The sequence below is a fragment of the Camelus dromedarius genome, chromosome 19 (assembly GCF_036321535.1).
Source record: "Camelus dromedarius isolate mCamDro1 chromosome 19, mCamDro1.pat, whole genome shotgun sequence".
NCBI lineage: Eukaryota > Metazoa > Chordata > Mammalia > Artiodactyla > Camelidae > Camelus > Camelus dromedarius.
This window is the reverse complement of record NC_087454.1, coordinates 34,482,011-34,502,715: the sequence shown is the minus strand read 5'-3', so window position 1 is coordinate 34,502,715 and position 20,705 is coordinate 34,482,011. Positions and strand designations below refer to the sequence as shown.

Here is a 20,705-nt window from a genome sequence, read left to right as displayed (position 1 = left end):
AAAATAAGTAAGTAAATAAATAAAATTCTTTTTGGCAAAACCCATCAAAGTGAAATGAAACAAAGTATTCGCCACTTTTATTAGAACAAAGGACAAGCAATGGGGAAAACACCCAAAATGCAACAGAAGATGGGAAAACGATAGGGATAGAAATGAAAGATAGGGAAGAAATAAAAATGGCTCTCAGATATTTTAAAATATGCTCAACTACACTCATCAAAAGAGAAATACAATTCAAGTCGCACTGAGATACCACTTTACACGTATTAGGTTAGCTAAGATCGAAAAGTTTGGTTTCAGTGAGCCGGTGAGCGAAACACACACCCGTGGTGACCCCACTGAAGAAAAACTTGTCACTACCTATCCAGATTAGAAGAGCATATGCCTTTGACCCAGAAATTCTGCTCCCAAGAACTTAATCTTTAATCACAGGGCGGTTGGCTCTGTGATGTTCCAGGAAGAACACAGAGGCTCCCCAGTGAGCCATACTAATAATGACACACCAAGGGCATTGCCATGGGACTAACAGTAAGAAGGAGAGCTGTGAAGGGGAGTGGAGGGTGCTGGAAGACTGCAGTCCTTGTAGGAAAGATGCCAGGAGGAAAAGAAAGGCCAGGTTCCCACAGGGAAGGAGCGGGGTAAGACATGGCGGCTCCACTGCAGACTGGATTCTAATTCTAATCCTGGGCTACCTCTCTCCACTTGTGCGTTTGTCCTTGAAAAAGTTGCACAACCTTCCAAATCTTCAGTTTCCTCATTTGTAAAACAGAGATGTGGCAGTGCCTTCTGCAAAGAATTCTCACGGGGATGGAAGGATGTAAAGCGTCTAAGTGTTTGGCCCAATCCCAACACATAGTGTCTGCTTGGTAAGCGCTGGGAATTTTATTACTATTACTAATCATTCTCTCTTCTGGTCTTAAAAGTAGTGAGATAGTGTGATGAGGGACATCCGCGAGGCATTTCCTCTTTTTACAAGCAGCAAATAACAATGAGCCACACTTCCAGGTGGTGTCAATATCCTGAGAAAATGGCAAGGTAGACCTTAAGGGCGTGACCAAAACCAAGACTCAGGTGTCCGAAGACCATCTGTTTCTCACCCTGTCTCGCTAACCCTGAAACCAACCCAAGTGAGGGCATCTTGGTGACTTACAACAACCGTCTGCAGAGGGGACACTCTGCTCTGGTTGGGGGAAGAAGTCACGAGCTGTTTTGTATCTCAACGTCCTCAGTCAGAATGTCAGGACTGGCTCCTTGCTTTGCTCCTGGCTCGCTGCCAATAACCCATCTTAATGGATTTAATCCATTAAATTTAATCCCTCTTAAATTCTTAAAAGTGGCTTCAATGACGGTGAGAGTTTGGAGGGCAACTTTGGAGCCTGAAATACGTACAAATGAATTAGGTGGCTGTTTAATATTGGGCTTGTTCATCTGTATTTGTTAATATAACAGATAGGACACATGCATTATTTACAGTGTCCTGTGGACTCAATTTTGTAAGATTTATGAGATGGTGGATGTGTCTGTACTTGAGTTAAGTTAGAAAGAGTGGTTATCATTTCTTGTGTAAAATTAATTTAAATCTCAAGGCCACGCTTTCCCATTTTTATAGCCAAGTATGCCTTTATCCCTCAAGATCATGGCAAGGTCACCAAACTGTGTCCTTGCTCAGCCAGGACATTTTGTTTCCACCACATGGTCCACACGAAAGGCTGCTGAACCCAAACACCAGCAGGGATGTCCACTCTGCAATGTGATCTCTTAGCCTGGCTCTCACACTCTGGAAAATTCTATGACCTTCCAGCTATTTAAAAAATAAACGCCTTAAATTAGCCAGAGTTGGCTTCTGTTGCTGACCACAGAGAATCCTAACTGATACATAGTTCTCATACATCAGTTTTTTTCATGTAAAATGTGCGTAGTGTTAATTAAACATTACTAACCCTAAATTGGGTATTAAAATGTTAAGTAGGTAGTCTAATTGTCTTTGTTGCAAATAGTTATCAAGAAATGACTGCACATTTGAATGAAATTAGGCCACTTTGCTTCTTTCTTCTTCTGTTTTCTTTCAAAGAAATAGATTAGGTATCAAATAGAACAGGTATCAAAATAAGAAAAAAATAAGAGGGGAAGGTATAGCTCAAGTGGCAGAGTGCATGCTTAGCATGCACTAGGTCTTGTGTTCAATCCACTGTATCCCCTCTAAAAATAAACAAATAAATAAACCTGATTACCTCCCCACTGGAAGGAGAAAAAAATAAGAAAAAATGTCCTAGAGTGAGTTGGAAAGTCACTGGTTTTTCTTTTAAAACAGCTGCAAAGTATTTTGGTGATAAAAACATTATAATACCTTAAACACTATGGATATTGAAATTTTGATTAATAGAGGTATTATTTTTAAAAACATTTAAGAAGCTTTGAATTTCTGGGAAGAAAGATGATTAAAAAATATAACATATTCTTATTTAAAGATGTTACAATAGACATACAAGGGACTTAGACAATGTCCACACCTAGCTACAAGAGATAAGTGTGAAATATAATCTTTGTTTCAAGGGGCCAGGTGACCAGTGACCATCTGCATAGCAGACCAAGGGGAGAATGGATAGGTGGGTTTCTTCCACATGAGTTTCTTTCATGTCAAAAAATACAACACTGTCATTTTTAACAAGTGCCTAGACATTGGTGTTTCACATTCTCTTTTAATTCAAGGTCATTTTTGTATCAGCTTTATATTTTACACAGAGTAAGCATTTTTCTCATCTCATCAGAGCTCTGTTGCAAAGAGAAATTTTTAAGGAGCTAGACAAGATGAGGAAATACATGGCCGGTGTCAATCCAGCAACAGTCATTAGTGATTAGTGCCCAGCAGACAGAGGATGCTGTATCAGGCAGCACGAAGCAAATGACAGCAATATTTGGGCAAGAAACACAAAATACTGTCTTAACTCTCTCCCTCCATTTTCCATCCACGCAACAAGGGTCGAAAAACTGTCTCTTGATTTAGAGAAAAAAATGTTATTCTTATGCTCTAATCATCTCAGATATTTGATGATAAAAAATAAAATAAAATTAGCCCATGGTTCAAGTTGTTCTGAAGTTTCAAAGGAAACATATGCTTGTAATTTCACATTTTTTTCCAATGAAAGAGTATTTCATCTATTTATGTCAGTGTATTATCTGTGCTTTCTCATCTACGTCGGTTACAGATCTATCCTTGAATGCTTAGAATTTAATAAGGTGTAGCGATGGATATAAAAGAATAATAGGATCCCCTCTGTCAAAGAGCCCTTAGAATCTCAGTTATGGAAAACCACGAGGGTGTTTTAGCTGATCCCCAAGAGCCTGTCTCTGCTCTTTGCCCAGCTCACCATCAACCTTGTACTGCACCCCCACTGCTTCCATCATGTTGTCTCTTAGAATGGCTTTTGAGGCCCTCCCTCCACAGTATGGTCTGAATTTGGTCTTCTGTCTAATTTGGTCTTCCAACTTTCCCCAGTGGGAAACCAGCAGGCTAGCATTTCAACAGTTCTGAGACCAGCAAACCTATCTTTACAGCCTAGACTTCTTCTCATGTTACTCCCCCAACTCAGAATGCAGCCCCTACAACTTTTAAAAAAAGATTTTTTTTTGGTGGAGGGGTGATTTTATTTATTTATTTGTTTATTTATTTTTAGTGGAGGTACCAGGGATTGAACTCAGGACCTAGTGCATGCTAAGCACACACTCTACCATTTGAGCTATGCCCTTCCCCAGCCCCTCCTCCTTCTATCCAAATCTACCTGTCCCTCCTCTTCCTTGACGCTCTCAACTCCTCCCTTACATGTATATGTCTCTTTTCTGGTTTCCCTTTTTTTTAAAGACTTTAGTAATTTTTTAGAACAGTTTTAGGCTCACAGCAAAGTCGAGAGGAAGGTACAGAGATTTCTCCCATACCCCTTGCTTCCATGCATGCATAGCCTCCCCCCTTATCCACATCCTCCACCAGAGTGGGACATCTGGTATAACTGATGACTCTATATTGACACATTGTCATCACCCAAAGTCCGCAGCTGACGTTAGGGTTCACTCCTGGTGTTGTACATTGCATGGGTTTAGACAAAGGTGCAATGACATATATCCACCACTATAGTAGCATACAGAGTATGGTGATTTCCTTTTAATTCTAGGCATTTTCACATTACCATTTAACTCCTAAATGAGTGTGTGCCCTTCCACTCTCATGTACTAAGCAAATGCTTCATGAACACTTGTCCGCCAGACAACACGACTGGAATGGGACAAACCGCTGTGAACAAAACAGACCTGACCTCTACCCTTCTAGAGGGTAAATGTAAACGAGGCAAGACAGGCTATAATAAACAAGCAAGCAAACAAACATAGAGTGATTTCAAATAATGAGTGCTGCAAAGGCGAAACAAAAATATCCCCAAACTTTAGGAAGTTATGAAAGTGTAATGGAGGGGACCTAAATTACATGGTGTGGCGGGCGGGGGGTAGGGTGTGGTCAGGGAAGGCCTCTGAGGAAGTGACATTTAAACAGATAACTGAAGGATGGGCAGGAGTCAGGCAGCCAGAAGAAGGGTGGCAGGAAGACTATTCTAAGGAACAGCATCTGCAAAGGCCCTGAGGTAGGAAGGAAGGAGCTCAGTGAATCTGAGGAACTGAAAGAAGACGGGAGGCAAAGGAAGTTGGGAAAGATGAAGCCCGTTCTTACCAACTAGACCTTGAACTCCTTAAGCCCAGGGGCCCCTTTTTACCTTTTTTCCTGGGGATAGGAGGGGGAGGAAGTTAGGTTGGTTTATTTACTTATTATTAAAAAAATTTTTTTTTTTTAAATGGAGGTTCTGGGGATTGAACCCAGGACCTCATGCATGCTAAGCATGTGCTCTACCACTGAGCTATACCCTCCCTGCTCTTTTCCAGGTTTTGATGGAGCACTGAAGGTACAGGTACACTGCTCAGGCGCAGAGGCTGTGATGGTGACAGGTGACAGAGAGCAGCTATTTAAGCTGAAATGTGCTGTTTCATGAATACTGGTCTCACCGAGTGGGAGGAAGGACTGAACAACTTCTACAGAAGCTTCCAGCTCCAAAGTCCCATAAATTCCCATACATTCCCACATCGATGAGGAAGAAGCTCTCCCCATCTCATTGGCTTTGTTACCATTAATTTGTGCTCATCACTCCTACAAACACTAGCTCATTCATTCTTCATTTTTTGACAGTGTAACAATAATCATAGCTACTATTCTTTCCATTTTACAGGTGGGCAAACAAAAGCTCAGAGAATCGAATTGCTTTAGCCCAAGATTGTACCACTGGAAAATTTCCATCCAGGACTTCCTGGCTCCTTCCTCAGAACACCAGCTTCCCTGCTCCAACATTTGTGACATTGAATACTCATCATACAAATATCAGTAGGAAGACACTGAAGCACATAATGAGTGGGATATTGTAGGAGAATGCACGCCTGCCTTTGAATGAGCTATGTCTCCAAGCCTGGACAAAGTCCAGCTGGGGTACCAAAAGAATTTATATGTGAAAAGACTGTTGGCAGCTTTCCGGGGACCGTGGAGCCAGGGAGGGGTGCCAGAGCACTGTAGATGGGTACACACTGTCCCAGTTTGGGAAAAGGGGAAGAAAGTTGATTCTGCAAACTGTAGGTCCAATCTTGGGCAAAGTTCTTGAAGGGCAATTTGTGAACATAAAATGGGGGAAGGAAATCATTACTAGGCACCAGCAAGTTTTCCCTGAGAAGATATTATTCCCAATGAATCTCAGTGGGATTTTTTTTGATAGGGTAAAAGACTGGTATGGTTTTATTTAGACAATACCTTTTGCTCATTATAATGAGCGAGTTAGAAATGTGTAGACTGGAGGATATGGACTCTTGGCAAATTGAAAATCTTTTTTTTTTCAAATGAATAAAAAATTTAAAATTTCACTGTTTCCATGAAAATGTAATTTTTTTGTTATTTACTTTAAAAAATTGAGACAACTGTAGATTTACATGCAGTTGTAAGAAATAGTGGTCTCTGTACCCTGTTCAGTGGTTATGTTTTGCAAAACCATAGTACTATCATACAGTCAGGTTATTGACGTTGATATAAATCACTGATCTTATTCTCATTTCTCCAGTTTTACTTGTACTCTTTTGTGTGTATTGAAGTTTAAACAATTTTATCATCCATGTAGTACTGCCTGTCCACCACTGCAATCAAGGTACTGAATAGATCCCACTGAGAAACCATTTTTAATGGAGGAGATGGAATTTTAACTAAGCCCTGAAGGGCAAAGGAGAGAAAAGAATATTTCAGAAGAAAGGAGAGCAAAAAAAGAAAATCAGAAGCATGCATGAATATTGGATGCAGGTGCAGGGCATCGGCACTCTTAAAGGGGAGGATTTCTGAATCAGAGGTCATCAGGTTAGTTAGAAAAGATGCAGAGTCACATTATAAATGGCCTGAACATCAGAGACTGTATAATTTCTATTTAAAAACAGTAGACCACCAAACTGTCAGACGGCATTCAGATGCTTCTCCCTCTGGTTAATGGCACAAAGAAGCATCAGCATTTTTGCACTTGCTGTTCCCTTTCCACAAAACACTCTTCTCTAGACACTCAGGTGTGGCTCCATCTCATTATTCAGGTCTCAGCTGAATGGTCACCTCCACCGGGAAGCCTTCCCTGACCACCCATCCTAGAGTGCCCAGTCTGCTCACTCTACTCCACCTCCATGATTTATTTCTTTCATAGCACTATTATTTTTAAAAAATCTTATGTATGTGTTTAATTACTTGTTTATTACTTCTTTCCCCCCACTAGCACATATGCTTTACGAGAATAGAAATCATGATTGTTTTGCTTATAGCTATACCCCACTGCCAAGCACAGCACCAGCACACAGTAGGTGCTTAACAGTTGTGGGATGAATAAACAGGCTGCCTGTAGAAGTTGTAGCATAGACTGCTTTGAATCTGCCTTGGTCTTGCATCCCTCTTCCTAGTTTTCTTTGCTATTCTCTCTGACTCTATGTGTTCAGGACGCACAAATATAAAATGTAGGAGACTGCCATTACCCCTCTGTAGGCTTCCCAAGTTTCACTTTGAACCACACAAAAAGCATGTGCTTAGTAAGAGGACAGAAAGGTATTATCTGTAAATACGGGATCAGGCTCCAAAAAAGGCCACTCACTGATTTATATAGATTATGTGGCCAAACTAAGTGCTAGGAAGTACCCCGAAAGATCCTATCTTTGGAGAACTCAGAGCCCAGAGTGGGAGACAGGTATGGAAGGGACTGTTGCCAGTTACTCCGGTAATCAATGAATGTTGCCCACTCTCAAGCCCTCAGCCACTGCAACTGCCCCCACTGTGCACCCTGGGGAGATTCAGGATGGAGAGAAACAGGACACTGGCCCTAGAGAGCTAAGGTGCACATCAAAGGAAAGATTTCAATGAGCCCAGACTCCTGCATCCTTCCATAGATAGAAAAGCACTAAAGTCATTAACTTGAGATATCTGTTTTTCATGATTAGCAGTAATCTTTTGATGTTCAACAACATGTTTTTCGTTTGTTTGTTTTTTGTTTGTTTTCCCCAGCAAAAACTCCTATATATTGTGGCTCTTCCCTCACCTCTTTGCAGCAGTTCCTCAGACCTGAGAGGATGTCTCCCAGGCTTAAGTCCTCAGCAAGGTCTTCAAATAAAACTTAATTCAACTTGTTGGTCATGCGTTTTTCCCCAGTTGACACAGGCATATAAAACTACAGTAATCATGAAAAGCGCAGTAAGGGAGGCATGAAGCAGGTACAGGCTGCTGCTAAACAACATCCGAGTTAGAAAAGGAATCAGAGGAGGAGCCATTGAGATGGAGACTGGAAACAAGGGTAGGTATTTACCAGATCATCAGTCAGAATAAGGACGCTTTATCTATCCTGAAAAACAATTCTACTCCTCTCCTTGGTGTTTTTCTTTTCTTTCTTTCTTTCTTTCTTTCTCCTTTTCTTTCTCTCCCCCTCCCACCCTCCCTTCCTCCCTTCCTATCATTCAGTAGTTTTTGAGCATCTATTTCTCTCTAGAGACAAACAAAGAGACTCAGTTCCCTGACCTAAAGGCGTTCCAAGGCACAGACACCAAGAGTTCTCACTCTGGAATCACACTCTGGGTTCAAATCCCACTTCCGCCAGCTTTGTGACCTGTGAAAGGAAGTTGACCTCTCTAAGCATCAGCTAATCTATAAAATGGGGATAATAACAGTTCTAACATCACTGTTCCTTGCATACAATAGTCAATAAATAGAGCTGTTATTAGTATTATTATTTTCAATAACCTATTAAAAGTCGTGGGACTAGAAGACAGAAAGAACAGAGCACTGTAGGCCAATGGTAATCACAACCAGATCCTTTCATCAGTCTTTTGGTAGTCTTTAATCAGCTTCTTTTCATTTATGTTGATGGGGAAAAATTTGTTCAATTTTCTAAGGCCAAATTCACTTCCTTTTCTGGTCAATTTCCATAGGCTTTATATCAATTGAGGGCTTCGACTTGGCTTCCCACAATACTTTCTCATGACTTGGGAGAAGCACGTGAGTGTACCAAAGAGTCCCTGTAGGTGTGACAGGAGACTGAGTGAGAAGATGAGGGTCAGCCTTCCAGGTTGGAGCATCCCAGGGAGTACAGGGGCAGAGCCCAGGCCCACAGGCGAATGCTTCAGTCCCGGGCAGGAAGCACCGTGTGAGTCTGGCTTGGTAAGGACTGTATCTAGCATATCTAGTAAGTGTATTTTGCTAATATGTGGGGAATAAAGGTCCAGGGATGATGGAAAAAATGGAATCTCCTCCCACCTCCCAAGGCTGGAAATCCAGATTGTTATAAGAAATCTCCTAACATATATTATTATTATAATTATTATTTTAAATGGAGGTATTGGGGTTGAACCCAAGACCTCGTGCATGCTAAGCATACATCCTACCAGTGAAATACCTTCCCCCTAGAAATCTCCTAATATTTTAATGTTAGCAACTAATTTTAAAAAATTAAAAGAAAACAAGTGTAGAGGCAGGTTCAGCCCACTGAGCCATGAGCTTGGCTTCTGAGAGTGTTCAGTGTTCCCGGCGTGGACAGCCTCCCAGGTCTACGCAGGTCTCTGGAAGCCACACAGCTGGTTGTAGGAGCAACAGAACTAGAACCAAATCACGCTGACAAAGCCCCAGTGATTTTGCCGTTAAGGATTGAATTCAAGGATTCACTTCTCTAACAGTCTAAGTCCCCTAGTGGCCAGCTTCTTGCATCAAGGACTATCACTTCTGTGAACTCTGTTTTGCAGTCACTCAGGGAAACTACTGCAAAGAGGGGAAGTGAGGAGACAGACTGCGTAGGTTTTGTCTGGTTTGGGTTTTTGCTTGTTCTTTAGTTGGAATGCTTTTCAAAAAATATTTTTCTCTCTCCTTTTTCATTCTAGCTTTCCTTTGGTGAGCGCCAAGTTCCTAAACTGCAGAAGCCAACTCTGTCAGGGGACACCCACACCCTGGACCTGTCCCTGAAGACCAACTCTCCTTTGTGCAAGGATCTGCCTTCAGCTAAGAGTCCGCTTGAAGCAGCCTGATAAACTCACTTCAAGTGTTAACAGTGGCCGGAGGTCTAAGAACAGCACCAGCACTGCAGTTAGCTGCTCCCTCCGGGGGAGGATACGTGCGGCTCTTTAACTTCTTTAACTTTCCTTCTCCAGAAGTGCAGGACCCTCAGCGGGTGGTCTGGGGAGGGAGAGAGGGCCCTGACCACTATGGACACCCACATTTCCTCTTGATCAGTGAGGGGTGGCTACTTTGTCATTTCCAAGTGTAAGATGCCAAAAGTTTAGTGAGTGTCATTTTTGGAACAGTGGGCAGGAAATATGCTATTACAATGAGCCGACTGTCAGCCCCAAGGTTGTGACAGTGACTAATAAGCTCCTTCCCAGATAGTGTTTTAGGAATTATGTTTAATTACTGTATAAAAGGAATCATCTAAACCATTAAACAATATTCAGTCCTGCCCAAGTCAAGAATCAGCCATCAGCAGCGAGCAGACTTCCCAGCTACGAGCAGCCACCTAGAAGAGGATGACCAAATCCTGCACATTCCTTCTCCAAGCTGCTGATCCAATAACGAGCATGACCAAAAGTAGTATCTTCATGGCTATTCCACTTTATCCTCTGTGCCTATTGTAATTCCTAGAAATATTTGTGGAATGCACTGTTGAGTTCTTAATGTTTACCACATTATATTTATTAAACCACCTTGGAGACAGTTTCAGTCATCTTTTCCGCTGACGTCCTGTGGGATTTGACCTTTTAACTTGAGGATGCTAGCACAGCAAGGGGACTTTAGGGTTAGGTGAGGTAACCTATTTGTTTTACTAGGAGAACAACAGAGAGGGATGGTAACTTTACGGAGGTCACACAGCCCTAAAGAGCTAGGCTACACCTAACTAGGATGGACGCCATCACTTAGTGAAAGAGCAGCCTAAAGCACACACAACACTATGGGAGTAGATTTTCATTAGGGGGAAAGCATCAGGAAAGACACTGCAGTGGTGTGTGCAGAAGTCCTTTGCAGCCTCTTGGTTCTAGCAGTAGGCCGCTCAAAAGGGCATTCTAAGTGACTTGGCACTGCCAGAACTCAGATCTAGAAATAGCCAGCGCTAATGTTAAAGTCCACTCTTCCTTGTGGTTGTTCATTCTGAAAACCCTAAGGAATAATTGATCTGTTCTTTTTCTGCACTCCCGTGAGACAGGCCCTTCTTTGTAATAATGAAGTTAAAATCTAGGGTGAACATTATAATTTAAAGCCAGGAACCTGAGATTGAAAAGGATCTTGTCATTTTGTCCAAAAATTTAAAAAAAAATTACTATCTCTTCATGTGCTTCCTTGTGGGGGCACCAGATGATCAGGGCAAGTAAAACTGAAGGAGTTTGGTCTTTCAAGGCACTTTTGATTTTAGTGTGAAGGAAGGAATTTTCCATAGAATTTCACCAATCAGTTTGCTTGGTGAAGAGAGGTGGAAGGCCTGGAGAAACTAAAAGTCCTTCAGAAGGAGACATTAAGGAGAGGAAGTCTGTGAAGAAAAGAAGACAAATTGTAATACCCACTGAGAACCTGGTCTGATCTGCTCAGAGCCACTGTCTCCTGGCCCTTGTCTTGCTGACTCAGTCTATATGAAAATGGGCAGAGGATGCCGACATGGTTTCCACAGATGTAATTACCCTCATACCCTAAGCCAGCTCATAATGGCAGGTCTGATACTCATCAGCAAACTCAACCCTGAGCTTCCTGGTGCCCACACCTACCTGTGGGAGAAGAATTTCACTACCCGTCATGAGAAAAGGCACGTACCTCCACACATCACTCTGCCCAGCTTAGCTCAGTGGCGTCCACAACCGCCAAGCACACCCCATGGACCCAGTTCAGGAGGGGCTGTGTGGCTGCCAGGCTGTGGCTGGAAGTGAGGAGACTGGGCGGGGGCTGCCTGGATCCAGGCCATGCAGGTCCAGCTGGATCAGCCATCCCCACACTTGGAGGACCCAAGTGGTCATCCACGCTCTGCTTATAGACCCACCGTGCCCTGCCCCCTTGGGAGAAGGGACCAGGGCCCTCCCCACGCTGCCTCATCTTTGGCAGGACCTCTGAGCAGGGAGACTAGACCCCCACAGATGGAGGCCAGCCTTCCGGATGTCTCAGGAGACATTCTACTGTATCTGCAAAATCTGGCCCTGCATCTTCAAAGGGAAGCCGCCCACGTGAAATTGCCTCTCTCCGCATCTCAGAAAGCAGCCGTTGGACCGCGTCAGCTGGCCTCCCAGTGCCTCTGATTGCGTGGGCAGATCTAGGGCTGGGTGTGCCTTCCACGACATGGGAGATGCCATCTGTGCTACCTTTCGGGACCTCCAGAAAACGTAGCCTGACCTGGGGAGGTCATGGAGAGGTTCCGATGTGTGCTGGGCTGCTGGAGGCACACGTAAAAGAACTATCTGAGCGGCTGTCAGTACCTTTCAGTAATTCTTCATGTCATGCCAGTCCTGGCCTTCACTGCAGCCTCGGCTGTCAGGGATGCAGCCATGATTCCCAAGTGTTGAAGGCAAGTCAGCTTTGCCACAGGTGGGATGCAGGCACTCTCTTACCCCCTGTCCAAAAAGAAATCGGGAGGGCGGAATGTGCATCAGTGGCTGACAGCCCCTACCACCAACCCACCACCCCCGAGGAGCTGTGTTTCAGTGAGTGCTCGTGGCTGTCTGGGATGCTGTGGAGCAGGGCTTCTGGCAGCTGAGAGGCCAGTGGCAGTGCACCCAGGGTAAGGGGCTGGGGAACAGAGTGCTTCTGTGAGGTGGTCACCAGCTGCTGCTGGCCCCACAGTCTCTGTACAGACTGAGGTGAGGTCCTCTGCCCAGAGTTGGACCACAGCCTCCACCCTCGCTTGGGCACAGAGCAGAACTAGCGGCAGAGCGGCCAGGAATGGGACACGAAGGCTGCTGGGGTTCCAGGCAAGTGGAGTTACCGGTCGTTACCTGGCATTCCAGGCCTGGTCGACTTGGGGTGATGACTGTCCATCCTGCCTTTGCACTTGAACTTCTCCAGGCCTTCTTTCTTCTTTCCGTGTTGACCCTCCCTTCTCCATTCCTGAGAACAAAGCACTGCTGTTGGTGTTTGTAATGCTCCAAGGTGCTATATCTTTTTATAAAGCACTTGCAGAGGGCATGCAGGCTGGTCATTCCCAGCAGAAGGGGAACAAACTGCACCGTCACAGGAACCTGTATGCAACTGCTACATGCTTGTGGCTGCTTCAGCGCCCAAGCAGTTAACGGTGACTGATCTACTCATCGGTTGGTCCTATAATCGGGAAGAACAAATCTGACTCCATATAGCATCTGTTACTTTTACTGTAGCCTTCATATTCTATTGCTTTTGCTACTAGTTCATCACTAAAGGGATGTTGCCTATAAGCTTAAGGTATACATAATGGCCCATCTCTGGGAGCCCTGCCTCCCAGGTAATGAGCGTTAAAGCTAAAACACCTTTGTTCAGCTCACAGGAACCATCCGGACCACCGGGGAATGGCTGCAGGAAGGGAGAAATGAACACCTCCCCTCCAGAGTCTGACGGGAACCAGGAAGTGTTTGACGTTATTCCCTCCTCTCACAGTATAAGAGCAGCATGAACTCTAACTCAGGCAAGATGCTTCTGTGAGACACTAGCCCACCATCCTCTCAGTCTGCTGGCTTTCCGAGTAAAGTCACTATTCCTCACCCCAACAACTTGCCCCTTGATTTACTGACGGCACGGCTAACAGTACAAGCCTGGACCTGGTAACAGTCTACTTTAAATTTCCCGAGGGCTGCTTTTGTCACCCATAAAGGTATAAACATATACGTATATATACACACACACCTGCCCTCCTCTGAACCAACTCTGTTCAAATAATAATCTATATTAGTTTCCTATGGCTGCTGGAACAAATTGTCATAAACTTAGTGACTTAAAAACGTCACAAATTTATTATCTTACAGTTCTGGAGGTCAGATGTCTGAGATCAGTCTCAGTGTGCTACTGTCAATACGCAGGCAGGGCTCCGCTCCCTCCCAAGGCTCTAGCGGAGCATTTGTTCCTCGCTTTCTCTGGTGTTTGGACACCACCTGCATTCCTCAGCTCGTGGCCTTTTCTCCATCTTCAAAACCAGCTGCGAAGCATCTTCCCTCCTTTTTGACCTCTGCTTCTGTTGTCCCATCCCCTCTCCAACCCGCTACTCTTGAGTTCTGAAGTCTGTTCCACCTCTGACAGTCAACGAGTCCGTGCTCCCAAGCTCAGCTGAAATGCGTCACACCTGGGAGAGGTTACAGGTACGCTGAAGCTGCCCAGGAGCCCTTCAGGCCATGGGGCCGTTCTCTCACCCTCTCCTTCCCCGTCAGTGCAAATACTCTTCAGATCATTCATTCACTAAACAGTTTATGAGCCTGCTGTGTACTTGGAAGTAGGTATACAACGATGAAAGAGACGTTCCTTGCCTTCAAGAATTCCAGTGGGGGAAAAGGTTGAGCAGAGGTAAAGCTAAGACACAGTAAGAGCCGTTGTGATAAGAACTGGTGTGCGGCTGATGAGAAGGGAAGCCTCAAACTGAGTAGACACGTAAGAGGTGACCCTGAGCTGAGTGGTGAAGGACAGACAGCATCGCGGCGGGAACTCCCAGAAGTGGGGCCTGCAGAAGGCACAGGGATGACACAGTGTGGTCGCTTGGGAGATCTGCAGGCTGGAGGCCAGGGTGAGGGGGGAGTGTGAGGCTGCAGAGGCTGGCTGGGGCTGCGTGCCAAGCTGAGAAGGTTGAACCTCTCCCTAAAAGCTATGAATGAAAAATGCTGCCTGCCATTTTAGTAAACAAAGGATGCTGCGGACATAAAGCCATCCCATTGCAGCTGCCCGGACAGTATGTCCTGAGGGAACTCAGGATGGAAACAGGATGCCCGCCATCAAGCCCTCAGCCACTGCAGCCACCCTTAATGGTGCACCCTGAGTGCAAGGTGGCCTAGAGGTGACCCTAGGAGGGCCACCCCATCATGGACATCACCAGCAGTGTCCTAAAGAATGGCTGCTGCCTCCTGGTGCTGGCTGTGTCTTGGACCATCTGGACCAGGACTGCCATGTGGGGACTGTGCTGGTCTTTGTGGCACTGCAGCCGGGCAGCTGATTCCCGGGGCAGTTGGCTAACCAAGCACCTGCGCTGTGCGGTATCACGGCAGCAGGTCTGCGGGTCTGGCTCTGGGCTGGAGCTGGAGCACCTGGCTCACTAGAGGGCGCTGTAGACTCTCCTGAAGCTGGTGGGGCTGTGATGGAGTTTCTCTCTGAGGCTGGTTTCTGTCTGGAGACTTGCCTCCTCGGGGCTTCTGCTGGAGAAAAGAGAGAGAAATTCTAGCTGTTGTCATCCCGTTCTTTCCGGGCCCTAGTTTCAAGACCAGAAGAGATTCCCATGATGACCCATCATAAAGTGCATTTCAGGCAAGAGTCAGTTGGAAGCTAGAGGAAGGATCACTGAGCTGGGGGTCTCCTGACGGCATCAGAGTTAACTGGGCAGTGTCAGCTTCTGTAAATTCCCTTCCTCTGGCTTAGTTTTCTCATCTGTAAAGCGTAAGAGGTGAAGACGGTCTCCAGCTGTCCTTTCCAGCTTTAACATGCTGGCTCCAACACCTGCCATGAAACCATCTTTTCTTAAATTTTCAGGAGCTCCAGGTCCTTGGAGGGTTTTATTATTTGTGATTTCCTGCTCCACCCAGTCCCACGGCAGCAGGGCTTTGGTGGAACACATTTGGCCAGTTACCTGCCCCAGTCCCTTGGGCACCCTGGCCAATCGCTGTCTCAGCTGTATTGTTGGGCTGGGCTTCAGCAAGGTCACTGGGCAGCTCTACTATCTCCCCTTCCAGCTTAAACCGATGCTCATCTGCATCTCCACCTCTGGTTCTGGAGCTTCTGCTGCTCCTGGGAGAGCGCCCTGCCCTTCTGGCCCATCTTTCTGCTAATGGCTTTTTTTCTTCCCCTGGGTCCACTGGTTGTAGTGATGGAGATCCCAGAGCTAGATCTGCTTTCTGAGGTTGTCTGGGCTGGCACTGATCTTAATCTGCAGCACCTGATCCATCTCTTTGTGGAAAGGGCAGCCCTGAGGGGCTGGCCCAGAGTGCAGGGTGGCTGTGGTTCTTCTTGTAGACACCCTGAGGGCCTTGAACTTGATATGACACCAGCGTGTGTGCCAGACATATCCCTGCACCTGAGGACACCTGGCCACGTCTTCACAGACTGAAGTGTTGAGGTGAACTGTCTTTAGGCCCCTTTTGATGGTGGGTTCCTCCATCATAGACAGTAGGTGCCAGCTCTCTGCTGGGGCCACTGGACCCCAGATGGAGCCTGCTGTGGTGTCTGGGATTCCTGCTGGCTCCTGGCCTGGGGGTGTGAGGGCTAAAGCCCTCGGTGGAAGTCCTGGACTGGTCCTGTTGAAGAGAAACAGCACCAGACACCCGTTGAAGGCGGCAAGATGGATTTTATTTGGACTACTGCAGTAGGGAAACAAGACTCCCAAATGAACTAGGCTCAACTCCAACTAAGACAAAGGTGACTGAGGTTTTTAAAGGGAGAACAGAGGTAACTAAATGTGGTTATAAGGAAGTGAAAGGGGGGGGAGGACAAAAAGAGGCTAGGGGAAACTATAGGAGCTAAAAAGGGGACCATGGGGAAATGGAAAATTATAGAAAGGGTGAGTGGACAATGACTGGAAATGGTTTGGCATCGTGGGTTGGGACGAAGTCTATCTTGTGGTTTGGCGGCATTGCCATTTCTTGAGCAAAGGCAGCACAGGGTCTGAGGTGTCACCTTCAGGGACACAGCCTAGTGCAGGCAGAAGCCAGGCTAAAGTTGGTCAAGTCTCTAGGCACCATGTCCAGGCAAGTCCTCTGGGCCATGCGGGGGTTTACAGTTCACAATCCCTTCCTGGTACAGTCTCCCCAGTGGAGCAGTTTGAAGGCTGGGGGGCAGTAAGACTGTGATTCCTCCTCTTTCTTTACAATATTCAGTGGGTGATGGGAGGGTCACGGTGGACCACACCTAGGCCAGCTTCACATGAGAGGCCCTGCACTCTGTTTCTACATCTATTTCAGGGAGCGGCTGGAATGGCAGTGAGGGACAATGTTATTGCTGAAAGACCTCCCAGAGACGCTCCCACTGCTGCAAGCTGTAAGCACCAGGTGATTTCTCTTGAAAAGAGAGAACTGTGGCAAAGACCACGGCTGGCTTTAGAAGGCCAGGGCCAGATGTGGGAAGACTGGCACACAGGGGAGGGCTCCCTGTCACAGCTCCCACAAAGTGAAACAAGTCAGGTTCAAGATTCTGGGGCACTTCTGGGGCCCTCCAGAAAGTCCCCATCTCCAGACACTACCCCCACCCCCCGACCCCGTCTATCTCTTTTATCTTCCCAACAAAGCGCTCTGTGAGACACCAAGCAGCTGGTTTGCGGGTCCCCTCTCCAAGCTGGAGACAGAAAAGGCTTAATGGTTTCAAATTTTGAACCTCTCAAAGAGAAGTTCAAAGGCAGTGAAGCAAAAGGCAAAGGCTTGGAGGGCTTAAAGAAGAGCCCAGGAAATCATTTGCGATCTGAAGTTGTGTGTTCAGCGTGAATGTTCCCAAGCACTGCACTGAGCGCTCAGGGTAACAAGCGGAAGAAGACACGTTCCCGCGGCAGAGACAGATACGCAAACAGTAACCGCAGTACAATTAAAAGGAGCGCCAATAATGACGTCCAATGAGATGATGCGATCTAGGTTTTACCCCCACCCCATTACTCATTATTGTTACAACTGCTTTTAGAGTCAACCCTTCTTTAGATTTACTTTTCTGTTTACCAGTTTCTTTGCTCACCACTTCTTTTTTTTCTTTTGCATCCCATTCCTTACTTCTATATTCAATTTCCTTCTTCTTGAAATGTATCTTTGGGAGTTGACTGTGGGTGGCATTGTGTCCCTCCAAAATTTATATGTTGAAGTCCTAACCCCTAATTTGGCTGTATTTGGAGATAAGGTCTTTAGGAGATAATTACAGTTAAATGAAATCATAAGGGTGGGGCCCTAATCCAATAGGACCTGGCCTTATTAGAAGTGTTAAGACAGAGATCTTTCTTTCTGCACACACTCAAAGGAAAGGCTATGTAAGGATTCGGCAAGAAGGTAGACATCTACAAGCCAGAAAGAGAGCTCTTACTATGAAACCAAACCCTTCCAGATCTTGATCTGGGACTCCTAGCCTCCAGAACTCTGGAAGAGTAAGAAATAAATCTCTGTTGTTTAAGCCATTCGGCCTGTGGAATTTTGTTATGGCAGCCCTCGCAGACAAATACAGACTCCATTCAACAAAGGTCCAGAGTGTTTAATCTTAAAGTACCTTGCCTCTTTAGTAATAGCTTAACAAGGTATAGCTGAAAAACTTGCTGTCAGTCTAAAATGTTTCTCTTTTCTTTTTGGATTGCTTTTAATATTTCCCCCATACTTCTTGGTTTCATTACAGTGTACTTAAGTGAAGATTTAATTTTACATTCTTTGCTTAGGATTCACTGTGATTCTGTATTCTGAGGATTCTTGTCTTTGATCAACTGTGGAAAATTTTTAGTTAGTATTTCTTTTATTTCCTTTATTTTTCTCCATCTGAATTTCCCATTAAATATAATTTCACCTTTTTCATTCTATCATTCATTTCCCTTAACTTCTCTTTGTATTTTTCATTTCCCCCACTCTATTGCATCATGGCAATGTCCTCAGCTCCAACTTGCAGTTTAATAATTATTTTTTCAAATGTGCCTATTCTGCTTTTAACCAATTTATTCTTTCAATAACTGTATTTTTCAATTCTAAAAGTTTGATTTGGTCAAATCTAAAAAATCTCTATTATTTCTCTATTTATTTCAAATATACTGATTTTAGAATCTAACTGAATTTCTCTGGGCTTCAGTTACCTAGATTATGAAACGGGGCTTTACCCTAAATGGCTTCTAAGGTGACTTCCAGCTCTGAAATTCCAGTATACACCCTGATAGTCACTTATTTTTTATAAACATTGTTGACATACTTTGCATTTCCATTAATGAAGGTGGCATTGGAACACAGCAGTGAATGAATAATTATTTTTTAAATTTTTATTTAAAAAAATAAAGTCGATTTTATGGTTGGAAGTGATCTATGGGTTAGGAAGCTCAGAGACAGTATTTATTATTTTTGAATGGAGGTACTGAGGATTGAACCCAGGACCTCGTGCATGCTAAGCACAGACTCTACCACTCAGCTATTATTCCCCACCCCCAAGAATGACTTCAAAAGCCACCTTCCCCAGACTTCTAGGGCTCTGAGCCAACACCTTCCATTTTCTCATATCCCCTTCCTGTATTAGCACAGAGGGAAACAGGTGGCTAACCAGATGAACACAGGCCAGGAAAAACATCCATCTGGGTTTGATTTCAGATCAGAGATAATTTTTGGAGGCTTATCAAAGAGTTCAGTGAAAGGCTGGGGAGAGAGGTAAATACTAAACCTTTCAGCTTCTCAGAGCTTTTTATTTTGATCACTGCAGCACTTAACATATAAAATTAGAGTGTTAAAGGTTTTTCGACACTCTCTAAAGAGTGGAGGGCTGGAAGAAGGAATGAAGGCTTTATTTCTTTTTATCTGAAGAGTCCCACAGTTGAGCTAGAAGAATATACGAAGCTACCAGAAGTGAGCTGGGGGTATGAGCTTGGGGGTGGGAAATGGAGAAGGTGATCTTAGTATATTTCTAGAAAGGGCAGGGGAGTGATCAGTACAACCATTTTTGCAGATTGTATCCCAAGGTGCTTCACAAACATCTTTCAAATTCTGTTCCCATTTGTCAAATGTTCAGTGAGTGGAGGATGCAGTGAGAGTCAGTCTTCCCAAACCCTGGCCTCTGGTCTGTCAAACTAACTGTGAATGCTTAGACTGGAACTGGAGGTTTTCAGGCAAACGGCACAGAGCCAGTGAAAATGAACATTCAGCTTACTTCAAAGAGCACTGGCTCTTCCTCCCCACCGACCCCCCACTAGCTGACCACACGCAGTCATGCTGCTTTGACGATTTATTTTCTCTGCCAAGATCTTTAGAATAAACTTGCTTAAGGCATAATTTATATACACTCTGCTTTATTGAGGTATAGTTTATAAATACTTTGTTTTAAAATTCAACAAAATTTAAATTTCCTCCCATTTCCATACTGTCCTAACAAAGTTTTGGAACTGAATGTCAGAGTTGTATTCCTCTCCTGACTCATGCTGTTTTAAGAGACTTGCATGTCTCTTAAAATTTCTTTTTCTGTCTTAACTGCAAAGTAATTATTCATCCTAAGTAATTATCGTTAGGAACGATATGCTTTTTGTAAACCCTTACGGCACTGTGTGTGAGGCACATGTATTTATGCTATGTATGTAACTTTTACCCCTTCCCCCGCCTTATTCCTGCTTCCTCCCAAATAGCTTTTAAAAAAAATTTTGTTAAAAAATTTTTTATTGAAGTATAGTCGGTTTACAGTGGTGTGTTTATTTCTGGTGTACAGCATAGTGATTCAGTTATACATATATATACTCCTTTTCATATTCTTTTCCATTATAGGCTATTATAAGGTATTGAATATAGTTCCCTGTGCTTTACAGTAGGACTTTGCTGTTTATCTGTTTTATATACAATAGTGTGTATCTGCTAATCCCAAACTGCCAATTTATCCCTACACCTCCCACCCTCCCCAATAGCTTTTAGATTTGTCTGTTTTTACTCTCAAATGTCTCATTCTGGTCCTCTTTTTTTCGGTCCCTTCCTTTGAATACCCTTTCCAGGCTCATTTCTTTGTATCTGATTAAAATAGTCCATTCCACACATCCTGCCTAGATTAATCTTCCTGAAGTACAACTTTAATACTGTCTACCACCACCACCACCACCACCACCAATGGTTGACATTTATTGCTTACTATATGCCAGGTACTTTTCTCAGTATTTTACACCTGCTATTACCTCCTGAATACTGAAACCATTCTTTGAACTAGATACTACTTCTAGGCTAATTTTAAAGGTACAGAATGGTTAAATCAGCTGCCTCAGTCACACAACTAGTCAGTAGAGAGGCCAGAAAGAGGACTGAGTTTGCTTGTT

At 44.5% G+C, this 20,705-nt stretch overlaps 1 non-coding gene across 4 annotated transcripts in view; it reads right to left on the bottom strand.

Moving 5' to 3' along the window:
- The window catches only part of LOC105099529 (uncharacterized), a 57,142-nt gene that overhangs the window by 33,296 nt on the left and 3,141 nt on the right, over positions 1–20,705 (bottom strand). For 2 of the 4 annotated variants that reach the window (XR_010376919.1, XR_010376918.1), the window contains exons 2-3: positions 12,541–12,652; positions 12,025–12,159 (exon numbers count right to left, since the gene is read on the bottom strand). This is a non-coding gene — a transcript (uncharacterized LOC105099529). Of the gene's footprint in view, positions 1–12,024; positions 12,160–12,540; positions 12,653–13,537; positions 14,226–14,739; positions 16,003–20,705 lie in introns of all 4 variants that reach the window. The other 2 variants (XR_010376920.1, XR_010376921.1) reach the window with 2 other exon arrangements.